Consider the following 27,320-nt stretch of genomic DNA (forward strand, 5'->3'; position numbering starts at 1 on the left):
TATTTGTACGTGTCCAACTGTTTGCACGGACCAAAGCACTCAGACCCTGTGGCCTACATTTTTTTCCAAATTGGTACTCTCTCTCTCACTTAATAGTATTTAGTAGGTAATGGTATTTAGTAGTATTCAATTCAAATTTTCTTAGTCAGTTTCAGTTAATATTCTGTAATTTTTGCTTTAAACAATACACGTTAGTTACATGATAGACATTTACAAAATTACATGAAGTCCTTCACCGGTTTTGTCTATTTGGAATAAGCTTAAAACTACCAACCGGATTATAATGTGATTTAAACCAATAGATAGGGTGATTTAAGAGTAAGGTTTCATCATCATCATTATCAACCTATATTCGGCTCACTGCTGAGCTAGAGTCTCCTCTCAGAATGAGAGGGGCAATGGCAGACTTCACACGCGCAGAGAATTAAGAAAATTCATCGTTTGAGACACGTGATATTTAATTTCTTAAAATGCACATAACTAAGATGTTGAAGGTGCATGCCCCGGACCGGATACGAACCTACACCCTCCGGAATCGGCTCTAGAAATAGGAAAAGAAAGGTATGTATGTGTAATTTTTACACTTTCGACGGCGAAGTCACTGTGCTTGTAATTGTGTAGCATTAGAAGCGTTGTCTATTATTGAGTCATCATCAGCGTCCTAAAAGACGTTTTAGGCGTCTATGACTTGCAAGATGTTGCTCCGTTTATAGCGAAAATTATCTACGATTGTCTATTCTAAAGTTTGTGGGTAAAGTCGATACGGCATTGGGATTAAACCTGAGATAGTTGAGCTTTTATGGCAAAATATCATATCTAAGTGTTGATATTCCAGTAACATCGCAAGCTCGTTACCTAAAACAATAACCCTTCTACGAATCCATAAAAGAAGACCAATATTTGAACACTTGACGAAAAGGGTAGGTAGGTAAGGCACTTTACGTCACGAGTACCTACAAACGTTAGGAGAACACGCATGATAGAAAATTTTCTAAAATAATTAATTTGGAACAACTTAAGTACCTATATTATATTGTAAATTAGTAGGTAAGTATTCAGTTTTTCTGATGATCCTACATCGCCTTTTCGTAAAATTTGTGGGACCATAATTAAGTACGTCACAGCTGAAAATCAGCGCTGGGCATTGCTTTTCTGTAATTAACTGTAAAAACTTTCTGTTTGGTGTCACAGACAGTCATATAATATCTTAGATAGTCAGGATCTACTGTTTTTGACACTAAAACTGAATAACCTTATTTTCTTTTTTTTTAAAAGAATATTTGCCATATCTTTTTAAACATGACCAATATTCCCTTTCCCCTCCAACTAGTCGGGAAAGACTGTATTGGGAGTGAGTACGACAATAGACCAACGGGGCGGGAATCGAACCACCACCCCTCGGTGATAAGTCCAACCGCTCTTACCGTTGAGCTGGTTTGGTTTGGTTTGAGCTGGTCATATTTGTTACTCTTCAATCCCGCAATTACTGAACCGATTTAGCTAAAATTTGGAATGGAAATAGATTTTACTCTGGATAAACACATAGGCTACTTTTCATCCCTGAAAAATCCATAATTCCCGAGGGATTTGTGAAAAAATTTCACGCAGACGATTTCGCGGGCGTCCGCTAGTTGATAATAAATAGTAAGACAATTGAAATTACATTTATTTCGAATGACTTACAACTATATTTATTTCAAATAGTTTAATAATACAATGTTTTATTCATGGCGATAGTATCTAAAAAATGTTGACTCAACAAAATAGAAAGACACATAGTTAGGCCAGTTTGATCATATTTCAACGATTGCATTCAACAGTCGTTTACCCTGTGTTGAATGCGGTAAGGACACTATTTCCTTTTTACTTTGGAACCGGCCCGCGAGAGCCTACAATAATAGACTAAGAGCTAGCGGCGGTTTTGCTCATTTGGCTTAAGCTTTGCTTTTAATTGAGTTTGGTTTGTTTAAAAATACAAAAACTGTCGTTCATGCTTCTAATTTATGATTTACATTTGAAACAAATTGTAGTTTACATAAGTTTAAAAACATATTCACTACAAACAAACCCGACGTCTCATCTGAATCATTAATCAATCAGATAATTTTGTAATAACTAAGGTTAGGTTAATTTTTCAACCAAGGTTAAACTCAAATTTATTTTTAACCCCCACGCAAAAGAGGGGTGTTATAAGTGTGACGTGTATGTCTGTCAGGCTATCTGTCGCACCATAGCTCCCAAATGGGTGAACGATTTCAACTTAATTCGTTTTGCATGAAAGGTGACTTTTGTGCGAGTGTTTTTAGACATGTTTGATGAAAATTGGTTGAGCTGTTTAAAAGTTCTGGGGGGTGAGAGTGAAGAAGAGCAACCGAATGTCTGCAAATATACTCGAATGGGTATATTTGCAGTCATTGAAAGCGCACTGAAAGAGAATATTGATGACTTGATCGAGATTGTAATTAATAATTTCATGACCTTCGGGTGATTTCAAATCACCTCCATTTGTTTACTGCTTATTTTATTTTGGTAAATTAATGTACCTATGCAGAAAGTTTTACTAAACCTAAAATTAAAGGTTCTAGCTTAGGCTCATCATTACGAGTCGTACATTTTTATATTCAGATAAAAAAAAAAGTGAAAAATGACAAAAAATAACCACCAGCTCTGCGACTACGTGCCTTGGAGGCATAATGTGTTTTATTATCCGTATTGTCAAGTGTTCTTTTGACACGAAACGCAGTGAAAACTTCCCAAGTCACAGTAAATCATGGCGCGTCTGTAAGCACGGGAAAATACTTTATGACTTGGCAAGTAGCTTAGTACTATCGAAAATATAAATCTTTCAACAAAACTGCTTTTGAATGTCACTACAAACAATATTTTTTGTAAATACACGTTTTTTTATCTGACCGTTGTTCTCTTGCTTGTAATATTATGTATCAGAGATTTTGATTTCGATTTTATATAATTTATAAAAAACAGCAACAACAAAGAGATATGTTGAATGCAATCGTCAAAATAGGAGAAATAATGCCAAGTCAAAAGGAGTACTTAAACATATTTTCATATTGTTTTTATTGTTTTCATGAGTAAATCATTCATTAGTTAGCAATCTAGGTATGTATAATAGTTCCATTGAAATCAGACGTTTCTATAGAAAAAAAGAAAGATTAGTACAGCTTTCAAGCTCCTGTGAAATCTTTAAGATCTTTGCATAAACCTAACCACCCTACCGGCAAAGTCGTACCTACCGCTAAGCGATTTAGCGTTCCGGTACGATGTCGTGTAGAAACTGAAAGGGGTGTGGATACTCCTCCTCCTAACATGTTAGCCCGCTTCCATCTTAGATTGGATCATCACTTACCGTCAGGTAAGATTGTAGTCAAGAATAAAAAAAAAATTAAGTGACTCGCCAATAAGCCCAATAGTAGTATATTCATAACATAACACTACCTACATAATATAACCTACTCATACATAGTAATATTTGTCAAGATTTTACCACTATTTTGGTGTCGCATTCTCCCCATAACTAATTCGTTCCTTTACAAGATTTTGGGAAAAAAAACCGTAAACCACTGTTGTGGGCCCGAACAAGAAATGTTGTTCAACCGCTTGGATTCGGCCGAATCGTTAAATAATAGAGTTCGACACAAAACGATCAGGAATGGACTGGTTTGTTGTTCGGCGGTGAATAATTTTGACGCTACTGGTATATAATTCTCGCACGAATTTATTATTGCGTCGAAAAAATTGCTGGAAAACAGTTTTGGAGTCTCTGTTGCTTTTTATAGTTATGCGGATTTGGTAAATCTAATATCAAGCTTTGCCATTCTAAAAAAGTTTGCCTGGAGTATTATTAATTTTATGCATTATGGACTGTTCTACTTATTTATTGTAAAGAATGATATATGACTAGCAGACGTCACGCAGTTTTATCCGCGTAGTTCCCGTTCCTGTAGGAATACTGGGATAAATTATAGCCTATAGCAAACGGAGATAGTGTAGCTTCCCAACAGTGAAAGATCTTTCCAACCGGTTCAGTAGTTTCGGAGCCTATTCAATTCAAACAAATCTTTTCTATTTATAATATTACTAGCTGATGCCGCGCGGTTTCACCCCCGTGGTTCCCCTTCCAGTAGGAATACGGGGATAATATATAGCCTATAGCCTTCCTCGATAAATGGGCTATCTAACACTGAAAGGATTTTGCAAATCGGACCAGTAGTTTCTGAGATAAGCGCGTTCAATCAAACAGCCAAACAAACAAACATACAAACTCTCCAGCTTTATAATATTAGTATAGATTATTAGATAAATCATTATTTTCAGTCTGGCGCATTTAAGTATGAAACTGAAAAAGTATTAACGAATCAAAAACATATTTTTACATTATCATATTATGTCTAAAAGTGCTTCCTAGTCAACAGTTTTGTCTGTATCACTCTAAATAATTAGCTATGCGTTTCTGTTGTCCTGTCCTTTAGTTTACTCACAACAACGCATTTCTGATGTCAATCAAATCGAAAGCCAAACTTCTTGAAATAAAATGACCTAACCAGAAAACTAACCTCAAAATCAAGATCAATACAAGAAAAATAGTAGTACAAGAGTCAACCAAACTTTTGTACAAAACCAAACTGTAACTAATCAATTCGTTAAGGCCCAAAACGAGCCAAAAAATAGTAAACGCATTTAAAACGGTCGGATTGTCAAATAATAGGACAAGCTTTGGGCGTAGATGTACGGTGCGGTGCAATCGTTAGTAGTTCAGTTGAATAATTTCAGTGTTCCAGCGAATTTATTACAGAGCCATAAAGCTTTGCGAATTTAGGAAATTTATTTTCGTTCGCGGCACTTGTTAATGTTGGTTGTTTTTTTTTTTATTTGAAAATAACTAGACTAACGTATGGCGCGATACGAGTAAATAAACTATATAGTATATACAGTAACTTTATTGATGTAAAATAACATTTTAAAAGTATGTATAAGCTCTTACATAACTTTTATCGCGGGCTTTAAGCACGGCGACCGAATCAATAAATTTCGTAACGAAAATAAACCTAACACCCAAGCCGTGCACATTTCGACGTTATAATATCGACTCAACTGGACAAATGGTGTGACACTAACTTATTAAACCAAAGTTTGAATTCCAGTTCAACGTAAAGACATTTTTTATTTTTTTCTATTTATTCTTTTATTTTTTATTATTTTCTAAAGAAAATAAAATACTACATAAATTAAAAAAAAATTATAACTGCATAAGTCGATGAAAAATGCTATGCAATAACTTTACCGCGACAGCCCCTAAAAGCCTGCGATAAAAACTACGTAATAGCTTAAAAACTAATCACGGTAGGTGCAAAAAGAGTCCAACGGGTAATGAACCTTGGATCTTTCACTTGAGTTTGACATACATATCATAGTAGGACTTTGCCTTGTGCCCAGAATGGAATATATGAAGGCTTGATAAACCTAGTAGTTTCAGGCAAAATGATGCAAGGGCAAACAATCGTGGGCGGTCCAGTAATCTCTCATCAGATAGACACACGGTAGCACATAGCGAGCCTTTCATAATTACCCGAGCGATAACAACACAGATAACACTGTTGAAAAGATTACACTGATTAATGCTCGTGTAAACGCCATTAATATATTGCCTCCATTAACACTGATGTACGTAGCTACTAGCTTTACCTGTGAGCTGTGGCTCAAAATTTATAATAGAAACACATTCTTCAACGCGGAAGTCAGTCAGCCTAAAACAAACTTAACCCGAGTTTTTTTTTAACTTAACATTATTTCTAATATATAAAAATAAGTCGGGTTTTCCTTCGTTACGCTATAACTCCGGAACGCACGAACCGATTTCCACGGTTTTGCATTCGTTGGAAAGGTCTCGGGCTCCGTGAGGTTTATAGCAAAGAAAATTAGGGGTAGGGTAGGGGTAGGGTAGGGATAGGGTAGGAGTAGGGTAGGGGCAGGGTAGGGGTAGGGTAGGGTAGGGATAGGGTAGGGGTAGGCTATAGATAGGGTAGGGTAGGATAGGGGTAGGATAGGCAAGGGTAGGGTAGGGGTAGTGTATGGATAGGGTAGGGATAGGGTAGGGTGGGGCTAGGGTAGGCGTAGTTAAAAGTTTACATCGACTTTCACGCGGACGAAGTCGCGGGCGTCCGCTAGTTTATCATACATTTATAACATTGTTTATATCTAGAACCTAGTTGTAGTCTTGTATTGCATTTTTACTGAAAACTTTTTTTGTTTATGAACTCTCTGTTTCTGCCTCCGATTCCGGAGGGTGTGGGTTCCAATTCGTGGCATGTACCTCCAACTTTTTAGTTATGTGCATTTTAAAAAATTACATATCACGTGTCTCAAACGGTGTATGAAAAACATCGTGAGTAAACCAAAGAATTTTCTTAATTCTCTGCGTGTGTGAAGTCTGACAATCCACATTGGGCCAGTGTGGTGGATTGGCCTAAGCGCTCTCATTCTGAGAGGAGATTTGTGCTCAGCAGTGAGCTGAATATGGGTTGATTACTAAGACAGCATACTTCCCAGAACGTGCTCTGTCACAAACAAGCTCTACAACACTGTTAAAATATTGATGAAACGGTCACTGTAAATCGAATTAGCCGTAAAATCCACAATTTGCGGAACTTTCTAGTCATTAGCCCAGCAAATTATGGACTGAACGTTTGCAAATTGCAAAGTCAATATTACTTTTACAGCTAGTTACCTTGTATGGGTAAAACTAAGTAAATATTACGGGCGTAGAGAAATTAAATGGTTTTTGGTATAAGTCTAAGGTGAAAGGAATGGATGCGTGAAAAAAATTTAATAAAAAAAATTCAACCGACTTCCAACTCAAAACTAACCTAAACTAAAAACCAAAAAATAACATCTTACTTATGTGCTGCATTCTGATCAGTTTGAAGGCGGTGCCAATCCAGTGTCATGTTTTAATCAAAGCCGAAACGAACCACAGAAATTTTTTTATTGAAACGGTTTGAATTAAAATAAAAATTTATGAGGACGAATTAGTCGAAACAACTCGAATTAAAGTTTAAACTACAAAAATCATAGTTTCATCATTATCAATCAATCGGCTCACTGCTGAGCTCAAATCTCCTGAATTAAGAAAATTCTTCGGTATACAGGTTTCCTCACGATGTTTTTCATTCACCGTTTGAGACACGTGATATAAAATTTCTTAAAATGCACACAACTGAAAAGTTGGAGGTGCATGCCACGAACCGGATTCAAACCCACACCCTCCGGAATCGGAGGCAGAGGTCATATCTAGTTTAGAATAAAACTGAATTTTTAATGATGTGTAATATTTATGCACATGGTCCGTAAAAATTTACTTTATTTAGGTCCTTGTACATTGGCAGTCTTGCCGAAAAAGAAAAAAAGCTGCTTTAGTATTAAATTAAAAATTTTCTTCAATATTTAAATTCCCCGAGTATAAACTTGCAAGTTTCGGAAACTCGGTTTGCTTAATAGAAATAAAAGTACAAAGTTTTAAAAAAGCCACTTGAACCAGCCAAGCGACAATATTAAACTTAACAAGAGTGCTAGCTTTGGGATTCCCTGTGCATTATGCGGTGCCACAAGTGAGTTAAGTTTACAGAAAAAGCTTGAGAGTAACCTAGCTCGAAACTACAGTATAGCAATTATATATGAACTGGACTACAGCCTTTATAATTTAAATCTTTATTCTTAATGGTTATATAATATACTAGCGGACGCCAGCGTCTTCGTCCGCGTGGAACCCTACTACTACCCTACTCCCACTTTACAGCTAACCTACCATACAGGGGATGAGTAGGAACTCAACCCTACCTCTACCCTAGCCCTAACCTACTCCTACCAAACCCCTACCCTACCCCTACCCGGCTCCTACCTTAACCTACCTCTACCCTACTCCTACCCTACCAAGCGACGGAAGCTTGTGGAAATGGAGTAACTTCTCCCGTTTTCCCAACATTTCCCTTCACTGCTCTGCTCCTATTAATCGTATCCTGATGAAAAGTATACTATAACCTGCCCAGGAATATGAAGAATAATTGTACCAAGTTTCGTTAAAATCCGTCGAGTAGTTTTTGTTTCTATAAAGAACATACAGACAGACAGACAAAAATTTTACTGATTGCATTTTTGGCATCAGTATCGATCACTGTCACAATCACCCCTGATAGTTATTTTGGAAATATATTTCATGTACAGAATTGACCTCTCTACAGATTTATTATAAGTATAGATTAAAAGAAAACGTATTAAAGATAAAGATCCCAAATTATTTATGGCAAAATTCAAGTTAAAGTTAAGTAGGTATAAAACCTAACATGGTTATTGGTTTAAAATTGTGATTTTGAAATCGGCCCAGGCCTACTCTTTTCCAAGCTTTTTTATCGTTTGTATGTATGCACTTATAATGTAGAAGGGCACATGATGCTAAGTGGGAATTTACTTGAGCGTCACGGGTATTTTATTCGATGTGGTATCTAAGATGATAAGAAGAATAAATAGTTGTACTTTATTTACATACGGAAGAAGTCGCAAACATCTACTAGTTCGGCAGTATGAGAGTTTATTTAACTTGCAAAAGCTGGGAGGTTGTCGATGGGAGCCGATAAGGCGACGGAAGTTGGCCTTATCTCAAATAAAACAAGGTGCCTTTGGGACATGCTCGGCTCCCTTGCTTATTGCGTATTAAAGCAAATAGGCCATAAAATGAAACTTGTTTAGCCTGCACAGCTGATTTACTACCAGACGCCCCGCGGTTTCATACACGTAGTTCTCGTTCCCGTGGGAATAAAGTGACTATATATAGCCTATGTTATATTTAGTCGCTTTATATATGTTATGTGTGTGTATTACTAATACTATGGTTATCTTTGTTTTACGCCACCTGCTGATGTCCTTAAGTTTTCCTAAACCGAAGGTTGTCTGGAAGAAATCGCTACTTAGCGATAAGGCCGCCTTTTGTATGCTGATCTCTTCTTAATATGTTTATACTCGCAAATAACGTGGCTTTCTACCGGTAAATTACTTTTTTTAATCAGTTCCGTAGAGCCAGCCCTTAGAACCTTAGAAACTTTAATCTCTTAAATGCTAGTAGAGATCATAGTCCCTTTAAGAAGTTCAAACACAAACCCCATAAAATTGTGAAATTCCACACTTACTTATGGTACATAATATTTTGTTGATATTTACGTTAAAATCCTTTGGTAGAAGAGCCCAGTAAGATATTTAGGGATGCAGAGCAATTTAGGCGGCAAATAAACACAAGGATAAAAAACTTGCATGTTATTGAGTATCTCAACCTTTAGGTAACCCGTCACGATCATCAGAAATACCTACTGATGAAATTATTGATAAAAAAGTTATAGACATTGTCGACGAGGGTTAAAAATGTATCACATTTCACGACACGACAAATCGTCTGTTATAAAACTATCTTCAATACAATCATAAAAGATATTAATCTTTGTTCACGACAAATAAGGCCCCTACATACGGACAAACAGCCTTCGGCTTCCCGCTCTAGTACAAGCTTGTATGAAATAATGAAACAACTAGCTGCGACTGTACACTTTTAATCCAAGGCTTTATTGGTAATTTATGATTCAATAAAGCTTTCATAGTTTGTAATGCGATTGAACATGTTAAGCTAACCAAGTAACAAATTCTTAATTGTAAAGTAGTTTGATACGGATTATAATCAGGTTTATTATACTTCTACCGTTATAGCAAACCGCTGTGTAATTATAATGATCTTAGAGCCTGGCAAGGTCAGACTTTCGTCATGAAAGATGAAAGTTTCTCTGAACTACTAAATACCATAGTGAAGTTGTGGTTTGTGGGTTATAAGAGTCAATTGTCCAAGTATAACATGTGTTTTTTTTTTAATTTTTACGCGTTGTCGCCAGATAGGTAGGTATGTACTAACTTAGCTTCATAGAATTTCGCGTTTGATCTTATGCAGTGTGTTTTGAAAGGTAGTTAAGTAGGAACTCATGTTATGCTGAAGAAAATATTTAAAATATTACGTTTTATAAGACAAATAAAGATCTGGAACCTGGAAACCACTCATTTTTCATAGCTAGTTCGGTCCAAACTATTGTTATACCATTATTATTATCCTAATGCTTGGACCTCTGCGACCAAGGAGATAATCTCGTGTAGAGAAATAGACAAAGTTCAAGCAATAGTAGTGCAACCGGATATACTTACCGCATAACTCTTTCATTACGATGAGACGAAAGAGATTGAACTGGGAGAACTTCGCCGCCATTGGACGATTTTTTTCCATTTTTGTCTATTTCTCTTCACTTGGTCGCATGTCAGTGCCACGGGGCTTAGAAACTTTCATCTATAGTAATATTTTAAAGAGGAAAGATTTGATTGTCTGTTGGGAAGCTTCACTATCTCCGAGTGCTATAGGCTATACGAGTATATCATCCCCGTATTCCTACGTGAAAGGGGACTACAAGAGTGAAGCGTATGCTAGACATTTATAAAATCACGAAAGTCTGGACATCACGCTACTCCTTAATATATATAGAGCCTCTCAATACGAAGTAAACTTAAAAAAATGTTATCCATCACCAAAAAAACATTGACAATGACAATCTAGTATCTGTCACGTATCTCTTCTCGTTCAGGCGCCTTATTAGAGCGTTTTTTCCTCCCTATCAGCGTTCATCACCACGTGACTTAGCATGATAATGTGGGTACCGCATTAACCTATTTTCGAAACGCATAATGGATGTGTTTTATCTGATCTGAAGAGCACCCATCAAGCGGCTGCGTGTGTCGTAAAAAGAAAGGTACAGAGTTAAGATTAGGTAGGCATTTTTGAAGATTTCTTATTATCCGACATTGTATATTGAGGTTATGTTTTTAGGGCTATGTGTGTCTGTGTATGTTTGTCTTGTTCTATGGTACGTACTTTAGAACTGAGCGTACGTATCTTGTGGTAGAGTTATACTCTCAACTCTGGGTAACTAGGTATAAAAAATTAGCAAACGGAAGCGACTTAGTTCGCTTGAAATTCTATTTTTCAGAGATCTCTCTAGTGCCATGGATTTTGCCTGTGGGATCACAGGAAGATGTTAAGTAATCCAGGATAGCCTATTTTAGCCCATAATCGGCTTAGTAGTTGCAGCGTGAAGGAGTTGCAAAGATACACCCCGATTTTCGACGATTTCAGAGTGATGAGATATTATTAGATTTATCAATCTGGCTTTGATTACTTCGAGTTGATTCGATCACCGATAGTTTTAATGACCTCCTGTAGGAAAAGATCTCACAACATGAAGGAGTGGGGATCAGATACTTAAACGCACCACGCAAACCATTAGGGGTTGATGACAAAAACGCAATGAGTAATTTTTGCTAATCTAGGAATATAGCCAATCAATTTAGAAGTAAAGACGCGCGGAGAGTGATTGGACAGTTTTGTCTACTAACAGTCAGTTTCTTCATGTAAAGCTAAAGTAACAGTAAAAGTAGTAAGTAGTAAAGAAGACTTTATTTTTCAGTGAATAAGACTGTCACTTTTGATTTATGACGTTACTTTGACTGTTACTTGCGATGAAGAAACTGGCCGTTAATAACTCAAAACCTATTTAACATGAAAACGTAAAATTTGGTCAAGTAGCTAGTTTTTGCTAGCCAAATGAAATCCTTCAAAGAGTAAGTGCATATAACATAAGGAATTTGAAAACGATATAAATTATTTTATAGATACTTTTATGCACAAAGGAGATTATTCATTTTGGGCCCTTTTTGAAAGTGCCGACCAATAAAAAAAATGGCATGAATCGTTAGAACTTACCATTTGGAGTAATAGCTAATATGGCATAAAAGAGGAGGGCTCTAAACTAAGTTATACAGGTTCGACGATTCGTTATTTCGAATTCGTTATTTGTATAACTTGGTACAGAGTCACCTGACAATTTTTATGCCATATTAACTATTGCTCCAAATGGCTAATTCTTACGAGTTATGCCATTTTATTTTGTTAGTCGGCACTTTCAAAAAAAACTCAAAAATGTATGGAGCGTGAATGATCTCCTTTGGCAAGTTAAATCTTGAGGTTTAATGTATTCTACCTTCTATAATCTATAGAATTTGGCACCCATTTAGATATCATTTCTTTTGTCTGCAAAATCGAAACACATTTGTTATATTGAATTTGGCTCCCATTTTCACATGTTTTGATAGGATTCACTTAGCCAGTATCTTATTAAGTTACCGCCCTACCGACAAAGATGCAATACGAAATCAAATTATACATTTTCTACGAACTGTCGGTAGGTAATCTTAGATAATAATGGTAATTAATAATAATAAGAACTCCACGCAGCAGCATTTCTCGATAACGCAAGATTTATAGAGTTCTGTCATTGATAAGAATTTCGGTCAGAAAGTTATCGATCGATACTAAATTATAATTATTGTTGTTTATTTAACCATTATGAGATCTAATATGAATCTGTTATTTTACCGTATTTTAAAAATTAAAAAAAAATAAAATTACAATTAAAACATTTATTTTGTTTTGAAAATATTTTTTTGATTGTGTGTTTGTAATAATATAATAAATGCGAAAGGTTTAATATTAGTATAGATACGCAGAATATCCACGCAAAAGCCATATGTCCAGCATACAGCAGTGGCTGTAATGATAATGATGATGATGATGATGATGATGATGAATACGTTAGAATCTTAAAATTTATCTTTATCAAAATGTAAAATCTTTAACAATCAGTTATAAATCGAACAAAAACCGTACCTTTTGTAGGCAGACAGTCTGCGCCAGGCGGTTCTTAATATTTCTTAACAAAAAATAATTCGATTGTTATTGTTACGAATTCAAATTACCGATGCCTTATAAATATTAATAGCTTGTAATTGGAGTGTAAATTAACACAATATATTCAGATACTATCTGTAAATGTTCATACGAAACTTTTGTTCCAATGCACGAACCGACGGACTTAACGTTAATTAGGTAGGTAGGTATTACATCCTGAACCGTAATAGTATGATAAGTTTGTATGGAAAGATGGATGCGTTTGTATGGAAGAATGAAGTAGTTTGTATGGAGGATTGGATGAGTTGGAATGTTCGTTACAGAATAGCGCTCCAGATCACGAGCATCGTGATCGTATTCTACCAAATATAAAGTTTTTAAAAGCTATAAAGTGTACTGGAGAACTTATAATAAAATAAGAATTTTAATATAAGTTGAATTGGATACAATCAAAACAAACCCAAACTTTCTTTCGTTTGAATAGTCAACGTTTAAAAGATTCAACGAAACTATCCAGAACGTAACAAAATTTCTAAAGTAATTTAAACCTATCAACAAACTAACGAACAATATAATAAACAAGAAATTTAATTGAACAAGATGGTAACTAGAATAAAAAAGGCGCAACGGATTGGTGATAACCGTTACGACTTACTAACGAGTAACGACTCAATCAAAGTAATTACGCACCTATTTACTAATCAAACAAACAATAAACAAATTCTTGATTACAGAGAAAAAAAGAAAAGTCATAATAGTATAAAAACTTAGATAGATAGACATTATAAATGCAAAGTAGTTCTGATAGATTACATGCTTAGCTATCTTTTATTTTTCAGTTTTTCTGCGTATTTACTCGGATAGCCGAAACAAATTGAAATTTAGCCAATGTAAAGATTCTTTTCATTGTCGTCTAAGGAAAAGTAATATCTAAAATAAATAATTTTACTTGAACATGGACGCTGACAACGGTTAGAAAGTAAATTCATAATAACAATTACACTACAAGAATAACAATAATTAAAATATTACGGTCTATTATTATTTGTACAATGCCATAAATAAAAATAATAAAATGGAAATAAAGTAAATATCTAATAGGCACACGCAGTAGCGATCTTCTTAAATTAATCACTTTATAATCAGTATCTATCACAGGTAATATAAAAAGCGTTCCGATATATCTACTAAGAAGTCATCAATTATCAAATAAACAAAACAATAGAACCTCTATTGCTTAAAAGATATATCATGTAAACAGAACTACAAATAGTAACTTAAAAACTTAAACTTATCAATGCAAAGATTACGTTTTTAACTAACGGAAGCTTTTGGTATTAAGTTCCGTATCTACTTACCCAAGTTATTTTACAATAGTCTAAAACATGTAAATAATGACACTTCAAAGTATTGAAATATTAATAATTAAAATAAATCATAATAAACAATGTTAAGTTATTCAATAAACAATCACTAATAAATGAATTCATGAAAACCAACTTACACCGCAAATAGAAAAATCCAAAATGGTAATGAGCACTAATAAATTAGGTAGTCACAAATTATTCACCGAATCCAATTTATTTAGTCAAGTAAATAGTACAAATTCACATCACACCGTAACTTAATCAGATTTCACTTCACGTATGCAAATGACACCAATGAAAACAGTTTCCACAAATACGCGAGTTCGAGAACGGATTCCCGGTTACGCGGATACGTCCTCCTCCCGCCGTGGACGCGACTCGACTGCCTTAACCGTTCCAAACAGAGGGGAATTGGGAATGGCGGGGGACGGGACAAGGGAGTCTCTCCAACTGAGGAGATAACTTTTGATCTTTTTGGTGCCATAGAAGATTTTAATGACACACTCACATCTGGAGAGCCAGAAAAAGTGCACGTCAGTTAAGTGTTAATGCATGTCAAGGGCTTAGGAGAAACGACGTGTTAGAAGTCACTGGAGCGAAGGTTGCGGGTGACATTTCTAAAAATAACCCTCATCGTGGCAAACTCTAAATTCAAGCACTGATCCAATATGAAAACAATTTACAATATTAATAAAGACAAAAGATAAGTTGATTGTACAAATTATCCTTAGCAACTTAACGACAGGATTTTTATTGGACCAACAAAATAGAAAAAAATATATATTAATGGTTTTATAGCTATTGCAAAACCAGTAACGTATTTCATTTTTCTATGTTGTATAGGTTTTCTCTTGACTATAATCATGCTTGATGAAAACCAATGTTGCGGTCTAAGTTGGAACGCGTTTGTCTAGAAGATACCTATTCACTCTTGCCTTGAAAGAGCACAAATTTTACGTATCAGGAAATACAGACGCCGGATTCACACTTAAAACTAAATCTATTCTAATTAAAACTGCTAAGATAGCAGTTTTAATTAGAAACGTTGATGCACAACATTTCGTGCGGGTTGATTGGACTTTATGGAGTATGTAATACTATTAGTAAAGTATTCAGAATTTATTTTCTATTTTATCCTCCTGGATATACAATTACGAGTCTGTTCCACGATGAATGTATACTAACAATGTTCAGTAATACTCGACACTGCTTCAGATTTTCTCAAACGTACTTATAATCGTCGGACGCATCTGAAATAGTAACGTCAGAAAAAAGTAAACCCCGTATTAGTTTACCCCAATCTCCATTGATTAGCCGTAAATCTGGAGATACTACAAAAACGTTTTAGGCGAGATTAAAATCTCCCCGGCTGGTACATACGAGGGAAATAGGAGACGTAATATTGCGTCGTACATTCTTCCGTATTATTTTCACATCATCGCAGACGTCGAGGCAGATATTGCGCAAGGCGGTTTTTGTCGCAGCCCCGCACATGTCAGGGACATCACAAAGGGCTGAGGAACGGAGCAGGTACAAAAGACCCCGAGACCCCGCTTCGAGTTACAACGGATCCGTAGATTGATGAGAACATTGTGGAGTTAAGAACCCAAAAATTTACAACTGCATTGTGTGTAACGTGTAACAAAAGAGCACAAAAGATCACATCAGCTTCTGTTATTAACGTATCGTTTATCGGTTCGATAATTCTCTCACTTTCAAGCAATACGAAATGCATTATACTTAAAGATTTTTTTGCAAATAATTCAGACAGATGTTTTGTGGGCGTACCGTTGAGTAGCTTACAAACTAATTTTATTGATATTAACATTCAGGAAGTTAGTACAACTTGTTTTTTCATGTTAGGTTATAACATGGTCGATGTTTCACCTAGTCACTATTACACGACACAGTTATATTATAAATGTGAAAGTTTTTGATAGTGTAATCTGTTAATATTGTTACAACATGAAAAAGCTTTGTAATTAAAATCAGATATTTAAATGAATAAAACTATGGTATCTAGAAAAATAATACAACGCCGAAGTAAACAAAAGTTCAATGCTGATGTAGTCTTTAAGGCTACTAACTACTAACGCGGTTAATAAATATCATGCAATATATAATTATGCGATATTAAAGAAGATTCATATAAATCCAAGATGTGCTAATAAGTTAATGAATATCTTTCTTAGCCGCTCAGCAAATCAGCAATGTATCTATACAAGTTTGTTTATATGGTTTAGTTGATAGTTTATCATATAGTTCAATAGAAAGTGCACGATATCACGACCCCGTAACGCATGAAACATGTTAAAAAAAACTAAAAACAAACACCATAATAAATACGATTCAAATATTTGACAAACACAAAACCAATGAGGCTACTGTCGACCAACACAATAGTACAATAAGAGTAAATAGATGTACGCGACCGCAAAAATTTGTATTCAGTCCACATGATGATAAGTCATCAGACAGCACAGTAGTGTGTGCTTTGAAATAAAAGCTCCACAGCAAGTCACGGAAGGTAATGAGTATTGATATATGTAACCAAAGATACACAGTTCTTGTTCATAGTGACTTGTGAATTGCAAGATGCACAGGATTTTCTCCGTGAAAAAAACTGTGCAAACTTTACCTTTTTATTTTCATTTAATTTTACTAATTTTCGTGATATATCTTGATTAATAACAGACTCTCTAAATACTTTTAACTTCTACTTCACTAGACATAATTTATATTTTAGCTACAAAAAGTAGCTTATGTTCTTCTCAAAAATTCTATGTATCTCTAAAATTCATCAAAATCAGTTTAGCAATTCTGTGAAAAAATCGCATTTCGGATATTAGAATGCAAAGAAAACAAAAGGGTTTTCTTTGATTAAATCTAAATTGTATTTAATTTGAGAAAGGTTTGTTTGGAATAAAAGCTAAGTGCATGGATCTTATAGTTATGTCTCAGAGCTCCAGTATATCAATGGTAATGAGTAATGGACTCTAGTTCATTACTCAACGCCCCGGAGTTTAGCCGTCATCTGTCATCGGCGTCTCTCGGCGCGCCGTCTATAATGGCTCTATGTTCCTCAAATGTTCCTTCACTTATCTCGTTCAGACTCTTGAGTGTGAAATGTAGGGATATCTTTTAAATTTTATATCAGTGACAGATAGGACAAAGGACTTTATATTTCTTGTCAGTCTGTTCATGTTAATATCCAAATCCAATTAAATCAATTTGTATGAAATTATCTCAGTCAGATTAAACTTAAAAGAGAGCTTGGATTTCTTCAACTTTCGTACTTAGTACGGTGAGAAAAAATTATTAATGTGTGTTCTTGAAAATTAATCACGGACTTTTAATAGTTGTTAAAAACCACTTAATTTGGTCAAAGACATGTCAAAAAATAAAGAAAAATATATTCAGAGGTATGTAGGTTCTTGTAGAAATTGATCTAGACAAAATTCGGGCTTGCGAAACTAACTTAGCATACTGTTATCTCGATAATTAAAGATGTCCCATGGTATCTTTAAAAAATCCCACATTTATCCTGAACGGAATTTATTATTTTTTATCCTCTCTACACTCAAATATCTTTGTTAAACTGTTAAAATTTAGATAACGGTAAGTCGGTCTTCTCTGTTGTTTGTTCGCAGCGTCTGTTTATACCGCAATAGTATGAATATTCACGTGTATAGAACAATTTGTACATTGCTATGCTAGCCTTGTATTAGGACATAGTAGCTAGTACTTAAAACTTTATAAAACCAACTAGTAAAGCCCTCGTCTTTGTTCGTATTGGATCAGGTAAGTAATACTTTACTTGCTCTCTCTCATTAAAATTTGTAACTATAAACAAAAATATATTAGGAAAACTTATTAAATAAACACATACTTCTTTACTTTCGCTTTAGAAACTTCTTATTCATGTATATTGTAACTACTACCACCCCATTTTTTCCATCATAAAATTTAAATATCCAAAAATCCTGAAGTCCTATGTATCCCATAAGTATTATGGTCAATCACAATAATGTAATTATTTTATTTATGTTTTTTTATTCTCAATTAGACTTCAACATAAGAGTTTTCTCTCCTTTTTATTAACAGTTTTCTCCTTCATTGTAAGAATATCCTAAAATCCTTTGTTTGTACTTTTATAAAGGAGACACGTACGCAAATTATAATTTAGGCTGTGCCTTGATATATGTCAGTCAGTCAGACATCCTTTTATTATAATTATTATCGTGGATGTATACCACGATATTTTTTGCAACGCCACCCCTACTTGGAATGAACGCGTGATATAATAAATGATCTTTAAATAAACGTTCGCCGGGTTCCAAAAACTCATTTTTATTGGAAACAACTGAACCCTTTGCTTGGTGTTTTTTGTAATCTCTGGGTGGTGTTTTAGGGTACCGTAGCTCGATAGGAAAAGTTTATTGCACCATTGTTTCTTAGTAAAAATATTGACGGCCTCCGTGGCGCAGTCAAGACGGAGGTCCTGGGTTCGATCCCCGGCTGGGCAGATTGAGATTTTCTTAATTTGTCCAGGTCTGGCTGGTGGGAGGCTTCGGCCGTGGCTAGTTACCACCCTACCGGCAAAGACGTACCGCCAAGCGATTTAGCGTTCCGGTACGATGCCGTGTAGAAACCGAAAGGGGTGTGGATTTTCATCTTGCTCCTAACAAGTTAGCCCGCTTCCATCTTAAAATGCATCATCACTTACCATCAGGTGAGATTGTAGTCAAGGGCTAACTTGTAATGAATAAAAAAAAAAATTGCGGCTTATAAATATCACATACTTGAAGTACCTACTCCATAATCTACTACTTCGTTTGACCCAGTGGTACGCCTATGTAGATTCGGCCTAGCAGGCGAATTCACTATCTTTGACGTATGCTAGTTAACATATACAAAATTGAGATTATATGTAAAAATATCATCCGGTGATTACTGGTGGACATCACATAGTAGTTGAATGATATCGAATTGAATGATTGATTTAGTGTTTATTTTAATATGTAGATAATAATGTCAACCTATTAAATCAATTGTCAAAATAGTGAATTTATAAAAACTAAAATAGTGAATAGGCTTGCCAGCACATCCTGGTTTGAATTTACATACTAAGATTTTTTTTCTTGTAGGAAATTTTTAGGGCAAATTTTCAGCGCAGAGTTTTGTACTTGGTGTTTTTACACCCCTGTAATATACTTAATATATTTAATACATATACTCAGAAATAAATTTAATGATTTTTGTTTAAAATACACTGCACAATCATAATGTCACACATTGTGTTGATTGATGACTGACAGAGTTATAGTAGTCTAGAAATACCTCAGCTTCAAAGACTTTAATAATAAAATCGTTGCTGAGCTTACGAGTATTTTTTTTTGTTTTTTTTTTCTTTACAAGTTAGCTTTACAAGAAAATCCACACCCCTTTTCGGTTTCTACACGACATCGTACCGGAACGCTAAATAGCTTGGCGGTACGTCTTTGTCGGTAGGGTGGTAACTAGCCACGGCCGAAGCCTCCCACCAGTCAAAAATATACCACCAGCCAGTATATTGTATACGGAACTCTCGTCCAAGATCGTTTCCCACTTAACCAACTTTTTGCGTTTAACTGCATTACTTATGAATTTTACAGCCGGTTGTGTCAACTGCCTGCCATATGCGTACACCCGTTGAGATCGCAATCGTGTTTGGCCCGGAGGTATTTATCACCTTTTCAATACCTCATTTTCATCGCCGAAATTGATAACAGAGTTTTTGCCAATAATTTAATTTTGTTTTAGTAACCCTTAATTCTTAAATTTAATTTTAAGAATTTAAATATCACGTGTCTCAAATGGTGAAGACAAACATCGTGAGGAAACCTGCATACCAGAGAATTTTCTTAATTCTCTACTTGTGTGAAGTCTGCCAATCCGCATTGGGCCAGCGTGGTGGCCTAACCCTAATTCTAAAAGGAGACTAGAGCTCAGCAGTGAGCCGAATATGGGTTGATAATGATGGATGATGATCATGAACCCTTAATGAAATATTAATACATTATTTATCTTTTGGTGTCGGTAAAATTTTTTGGTTAAAAAGATTTTTAATAACAGTTAATGTAATTTTCTTCAAACGCAAAACACATTCAAGATGGCCGCCGTCTGTCACGAGCCTCCATCAGATAAACGGTATCTGTAATTTTAATCGATATGTCATAATTAATTTAACCAATTAACATCCATGTTTCTTGTAATGGAATCCTCAGTGGGCAGATATTTATATTTTTATTGCTGTGTCAAAGGAGTTTATTATTATTACTTAGTAGTGTTATAAAATAAGGTTTTTATTTTGATTTCTTCATTGCAGTGTTATTTGTACAAAGCGTCATAGAAATGGTTAAATATATGAAAATCATACTTATGGTAATACGTAATCTATGTCTATACTAATATTATAAATGAAAGTAAGTCTGTCTGTCTGTTAGATAAATTTTGTTAAAATAGTAAATAGAACCTTGGACCAAAATATTGGGTACTTTTTGACCCTAAAAAAAAGAAAGGGGTGAAATAGGGGTTAAAAGTTAGTATGGAAAGTCCTTAATTTTTAAAGTTACTGTTTTAAAAATTTGTTCATAAATCATAAAAAAAACGGAATACAATGTGAGTCTAGAATTTGTAAATTCAACCCCTAAAGTGGTTTAATAGGGGTTGAAAGTTTATATTGATTTCCCACCCAGTCCGTTAACCCTAACTGGTACAGCGTAGGAGTCCAGACACAGTGGGCAGTGACTGATATTATATAAGATGTACAAACATTATTTTGGCTGGTTGGAGGCTTCGACCGTAGCTAATTACCACCTTACCGACAAAAACGTGCCGCCAAGCGATTTAGCGTTTCGGTACGATGCCGTGTAGAAACAGAAAAAATAAGCCTCAATAGCTCAACGGTAATAGCGGTGGGACTCATCACCGAAGGGTGGTGGTTCAATCCTCACCCCGTTGGTCTATTGTCGTACCCACTCCCAGCACAGTTCATCCCGACTAGTTGGAGGGAAATGGGAATATTGGTCATCTCTTAAATGATAGGGCAAATATTCTATTTAAAAAAAAGAAAAGAAAGAAGAAATGAGTGTGGATTTTCATCCTCCACCTAACAACTTAGTTTGTTTCCATCTTAGATTGCATCATCACTTACTTACCATCAGATGAGATTGTAGTCAAGGGCTTTCTTGTAAAGAATAAAAAAAAAACCTTTTTCTATTAGACAATTTTATTACAACGTAATCTAATGGATTTAATAAGAATTAGAAATTTAAGGTTGCCGTTCCCCAAAGTTGCCTTCCGTCCCGAATTCCCGGCCGTTTTTGACCGCAAAATATTCGGAGATAATTAAAAAGCGCCGCTGATTGCTTTCCCTCAGTCTCTACTTTCTTCCGGACATGCTAATTAATCCATACAAATCGTAGGCTCTAACCGCCCTTGATTGCCTCTGACCACTGCACTTTGTTACACTTTCCTATGGCTACGGACAGCGCATTTTGAATAGCGGTAAACAAATAAATCACGTTTTTAATTAATTTTCTTTGCTTTGTCAAAAATTTTCAAAAAATATATATTTAAATAGAAGTGAATATTACGCAGAAACAAAATAACTAACAATATTACGTGAGTGAGGGTTTCGTAGTCCACAACGAACCCTTATAGTCTGCCCGTTGTTTAGCTCAAAGACTACTAAGTACTAAAAATGTGTAACTTAGCAAGAGTTTGTACTGTAATGTCGACAAACTCGTAAGTTTAAACTAGTTTCGTTACATATGGGGGTACTTATTACATATACTTATGAATGTTTTTTACTGGTTTTTTCATAGTGTGGGGTATTGTTGAATAGGTTTTTATAAAATATGGTGGGTCTGGAAACACTATTTTTCGATTCAGGGCTCCGTTTGTAAAATATTAGGGTTTTAACTTTAAGTCGTAATATCTCGATAGGTCACGTGATGAACCTATCAATCGAATATATCATTCAGATACATTTTTAACTTTTCGAAGCGGTTGGTGTTTGTAGAAATAGAATCACGTGACTTGGTCAGAGGCCTTGGCTACAATGATCAAGCTGATCACATGCAAGTTGCAACGCTTAGGACGCCACCCATCCATATTGTCATGCAAGCGGCGTCCCCATCACCCATCCGGCGATGCGCGCTCGTTTTTGGTTCACTGCACCGGTGCCGACTTTACGACCAATTTGCGCACTCGGGGATATTCTGATGTCGCCGTGAAGTTTTATACCGCCATTGACAGTTCTGTTTGCCGCTTTAGCTCGCCCATTTTGACGGATCTTTGTGGAGACAAATAGTATTCAACATTTTCATAGAAAGGCCTCGATATGAAAAAATTTATAAGCAGTGATATTCATTCAAGCGTAACCAAAAAACGTTTTTAACGTTACGATTTTCTGCGTAATGTGCCATCTTTCAATTGAGATTATGTTTGGGTTATTTAAAACGTCAGGAACTGACAAACACACACTGTCTTTATTAAACTAACTTCGACTATATTTCCTCGACTGTTCGTATGTATGTACCTTTTGTTTTGACCCACCCCGCTTCTCCAACTTGACTTGGCGGCCTTAGCCCTCATTCACACTAGAGCTTTTTAACGGACGTTTAAAAAGCGTTCAACTAACAAATGCATTCCCAAATATATGTTCACATGGACAGCGTTTTTAAAAAACGACGCTTTTCGAGCAGTGTTGCATTTTCAATTTTGAGCGTTGGAAATAGACCTTCATTTAATTTCATACTATATATGAAAGCTTTTTTAACGTCGGTTAAAAAAGCTCTCGTGCGAATGAGCGCTTAGTGTTTTGTTCAGTCTAAGGGTCTATCTAATAGACCCTTAGACAGAGCAAAACCCTTAGTCCGTTAGGATCGGACATAATAACAGTGTAAGACTACTTCCAGGCAGCAAAGAACATTTTTTGGCACAAAAAAAAACTTTAACTACTTCATCAATGAGGCAGGAAAGGAAGAAGTATAAAACAAATAAGATTATTACATCTATTCTGCAAAACAAGCTTGACCTATATGGTTAATGCGATATAGAGGACTAAGTTACTTGTAGTCTAAGAGACCATTGATCCTAGAACACCTGGAAATCATTTAGTATTGATTCATAAATGGCAACTTTGCCTTTTAGCAATTTATTATCATAGTTTGCGGAGTATTTTTGATACTGGTGATGTGCAATGTGTTCGATAAATTTAAAACATAATAAGAAGCATGATTTGTGATATTTTTTAGTTACTCAAAAAATACCTAAACAGCATAAAAGGTAATTATTTTTTTAATTAATAACTAGCAAAGGCCACGCGGTTTCATTCACGTAGTGTCCATTTCTGTGGTTATACGGGAATAAAATTTAGCCTATGTTAACGGCCTTAGCCTTTTGACGGCTTCCGTGGCGCAGTGGTAAGCGCGGTGGATTTACAAAACGGAGGTCCTGGGTTCGATCCCCGGCTGGGCCGATTGAGGTTTCTTAATTGGTCCAGGTCTGGCTGGTCAAAGGCTTCAGCCGTGGCTAGTTACCACGATACCGACAAAGACGTACCGCCAAGCGATTTAGCGTTCCGGTATGATGTCGTGTAGAAACCGAAAAGGGGTGTGGATTTTCATCCTCCTCCAAACAAGTTAACCCGCTTTCATCTTAGGCATCATCACTTACCATGTAAGATTGTAGTCACGGGCTAACTTGTAAAGAATAAAAAAAACTTTAATGATGTAGCTTTTCATTGATAAAAAGATTTTTTAAATCAGTCCAGCAGTTTTAAAACTTATTCAATGCAAATAAACAAACTAACAATTAAATTTTTGATCTTTACTAACCTAAAACGCGTTGATATAGTAAAAATTTATTCGGATTAGTTTTTTTTTTTGTTTCAGACACCTCCGATCTTAACAAAGCAAACAAACACACTATCAAACTTAAGTCACAATTAAAGTTTTGAGTAACTATACAATACATATAGATACCGCACAATTTTAAAAAGATCGTGTTTTTGTTTTAATTCTGTTGAGGGCAAATCGAAGTAACACGGTCTCTTGTACTATAACGCTAAGGAAATACGACAAACATTATGCACACGGTAGAGTAAGAGTAAAATGACGACGCATGAGGGAGCGCAGTAATCCGAGCGCTCACTGGGTTAATGAGCTTACCCCGACAGTAACGTTAGAGCAACTTAATCCCATTTTACCTGACTTTCAAAAAGGAGGTATGTACCCAATTCTATTTCCATCTCTTTCCTTAACCCTTCAATGTGCTTGTACGGATAATACAGGACTTCAGCTATAAATATTCTTAATTCTTTTTTACAATCTCACTTGATGGTAAGATGATGCAATCTAAGATGGAAGCGGGCTAACTTGTTAGGAGGAGGATGTCAAAAGTCAAAATTCATTTATTTCAAATAGGCTTAGTTTACAGCTTTTTCAAAACGTCAGGTAATAATATTAAACATAAGGTAAAGGTGATAATAATTATTCGAAAACCTAAAATCAAAGTTTCGAGGGTTCCAAACGCGCCTTGGTCCGAGAAGATGAAAAATTCACACCCCTTTCGGTTTCTACATGACATCATACCGGAACGCTAAATCGCTTGGCGGTACGTTTTTGTCGGTAGGGTTGGTATCTAGCCACGGCCGAAGCCTCCCACCAGCCAGCCTTGTTGCGTTTGACTTCGGTTTTGGAAGTTATTTTATGCGGTTTACATGCATGATGATGAGTGCATTGGCAGAAATCATCACGTACCTAACGCAAAAGCGTCAGAGAAAGTACCAGGGTGACAGAGGAGTATAAAGTTCATTTAGAGACACACACAATCTCAAACTACCAGGTTAACAGAAACTAGAAGTGTTATATATTTTCTCTAAACTTCTACAAGAGTATAGCTGGGTTAATTAATTTTTGATTTTGAAATTACTTTTGTACCTTGTGGCATTTTATTTTTATTCTTTACAAGGGCTTCCTTTGACTCACCTGATGGTAAATGATTATGTAATCTAAGATGGAAGCCAAATTGTTCGGAGGAGGATGAAATACGCCTCTTTCGGTTTCTTCGCGACAACGTATCGGAACGCTAAATGGCGGTGATGATGATGATGCCTCCCACCAGCCAAAACTGGACTAATAAAGAAATCCTCAATCGGCCTAGCCGGAGATCGAACCCAGAACCTCTGTCTTGTAAATCCTACCTCGAAAACCACTGCGCCATGGAGGCCGCATATAGTATGTGTACGTAATAGGTACGTAACTAACTAAGCTACGTATACTAACTTGTTACGTATGCTTGCCTTCTAACACTTAGAAGGCAAACATTTAAGAAAACTGCACATACAACTGTAGGTAGGTACAGCTAGTTGAAACTAAAAATAATTTTGCGAACTTAACTTTAGATTTTCCAGTTATTAATAATTCACGAACCTATTTGTTTGCATCCGTAAACCTATAAAACACATCGGACACTCGAGATGTTATCCTATAGAGAAATATCTAACCTATTAAAACAGACGTGAGTTAGCCATTAAATAAACAATATCAATTGGTTAAAGACCTACTTGCGCGCCGAACTATTATAGTTCTGTTAGCAAGAGCTGGCATACACATTCACTCATAACTCTGTTTATTAATCTAAGACTCATAATATCTATATTAATACAATCAGACGCCCGTGACTTCGTCCGTCCTTTGACCTCCTTAATCTGGCTCTATCGCAAAATCCGTTCTTAGCGGATATCTACTAACTATAAGCTACCTCCCTGCCAAATTCCATGTTTATACGTCAAGCGGTTTTCGAGATGAACGACATTTATATATCAAGAATACTTGTCAATACTGATACTATAAAAAGTAAAGTTTGTGGTATTATAGGGGGAGTAGGTATATATCTCTGTATCTACAGAACCGATTATTATTATTTTTTACCACTAGAAAGCCACCTTATCTGTGAGTGTCATTGCACATTGTCCTGTATTCTCATGGGAAAGGGAACTACGCGGGTGAAACATTGGGGCGTCGGCTAGTGTAATATTATAAGTGACGACTAGTATAATATTATAAAATAAAAGGAAGGAAAGATTTGATTTTTATTTTATTGCATTGAACATGCTCTAAAACTACTGGTCTTATCCTATCCTTTACCTTTCCTAACCTAAAAATTCTTTAAAAGAAAGCTACCTTAACAGTGAGTGACAAAGATTGTTTTTTATTATTTATGAGTTATACGGGACTTTTATTATAAGTGACAAAGGTTATATTTTATTCCCGTATTCACACGAGAATGGGAACTACAGGGGTGATATTGCGTGTAACAGTTTGATTTTTAATTTAATGACAAAAAATAAACGAGATAAAGTTTTCATGATTTAAACTAGCGGAAGAAGTCGGTTTATAACCTAAGTTTGAGTGAGTTCTGTGAAGGTGCCAGTTCTTGTTGACCGAACTATACATGCTTACACGAGCCTCTAATATTTTAATTTACTATTTGTAAGGCGTTGCATCACTGACAGTCACGATTTGACGCCTCTTGATTAAAACGTCTATCATTGAATCTCTTGAGACGGGGAATAACTTAACATGCTGCTAATTGTCCGATGTGTTAAGTACTGGGCCATTTGGTCTAGCAATGATTGTGGTTTTTTTTATTCTTTACAAGTTAGCCCTTGACTACAATTTCACCTGAAGGTAGGTGATGATGTAGTCTTAGATGGAAGCGAGCTAACTTGTTAGGAGGAGGATGAAAATCCACACCCCTTTCGGTTTCTACACGGCATCATACCGAAACGCTAAATCGCTTGGCGGTACGTCTTTGTCGGTAGGGTGGTAACTAGCCACGGCCGAAGCCTCCCACCAGCCAGAACTGGACTAATTAGGAAAATCTCAATCTGCCAAGCCAGGGATCGAACCCAGGACCTCCGTTTTTGTAAATCCACCGCGCATACCACTGCGCCACGGAGGCCGTCAAACTCTTAGTAGGTACCTTAATAAGTACTGCGTTAGCAGCGCATTACGATATCCTGGGTATATATAAAACATATCGGTAAATCTTTTGAGACGATA

The 27,320-nt window shown here is 35.7% G+C and overlaps 1 protein-coding gene across 4 annotated transcripts in view; it reads right to left on the bottom strand.

Moving 5' to 3' along the window:
* The window catches only part of LOC112047393 (netrin receptor UNC5B), a 142,508-nt gene that overhangs the window by 91,231 nt on the left and 23,957 nt on the right, over positions 1 to 27,320 (bottom strand). For 2 of the 4 annotated variants that reach the window (XM_052882375.1, XM_052882372.1), the window contains exon 1: positions 14,343 to 14,589. The exons of 1 other annotated variant lie outside the window; for it this stretch is intronic. The gene's annotated coding sequence lies outside the window, so the exon portion shown is untranslated. Of the gene's footprint in view, positions 1 to 14,196; positions 14,216 to 14,342; positions 14,590 to 27,320 lie in introns of those variants that run through there. One more of the 4 variants, XM_052882374.1, reaches the window with a different exon arrangement.

This window comes from Bicyclus anynana, chromosome 7, assembly GCF_947172395.1.
Source record: "Bicyclus anynana chromosome 7, ilBicAnyn1.1, whole genome shotgun sequence".
NCBI classification, from domain to species: Eukaryota; Metazoa; Arthropoda; class Insecta; order Lepidoptera; family Nymphalidae; genus Bicyclus; species Bicyclus anynana.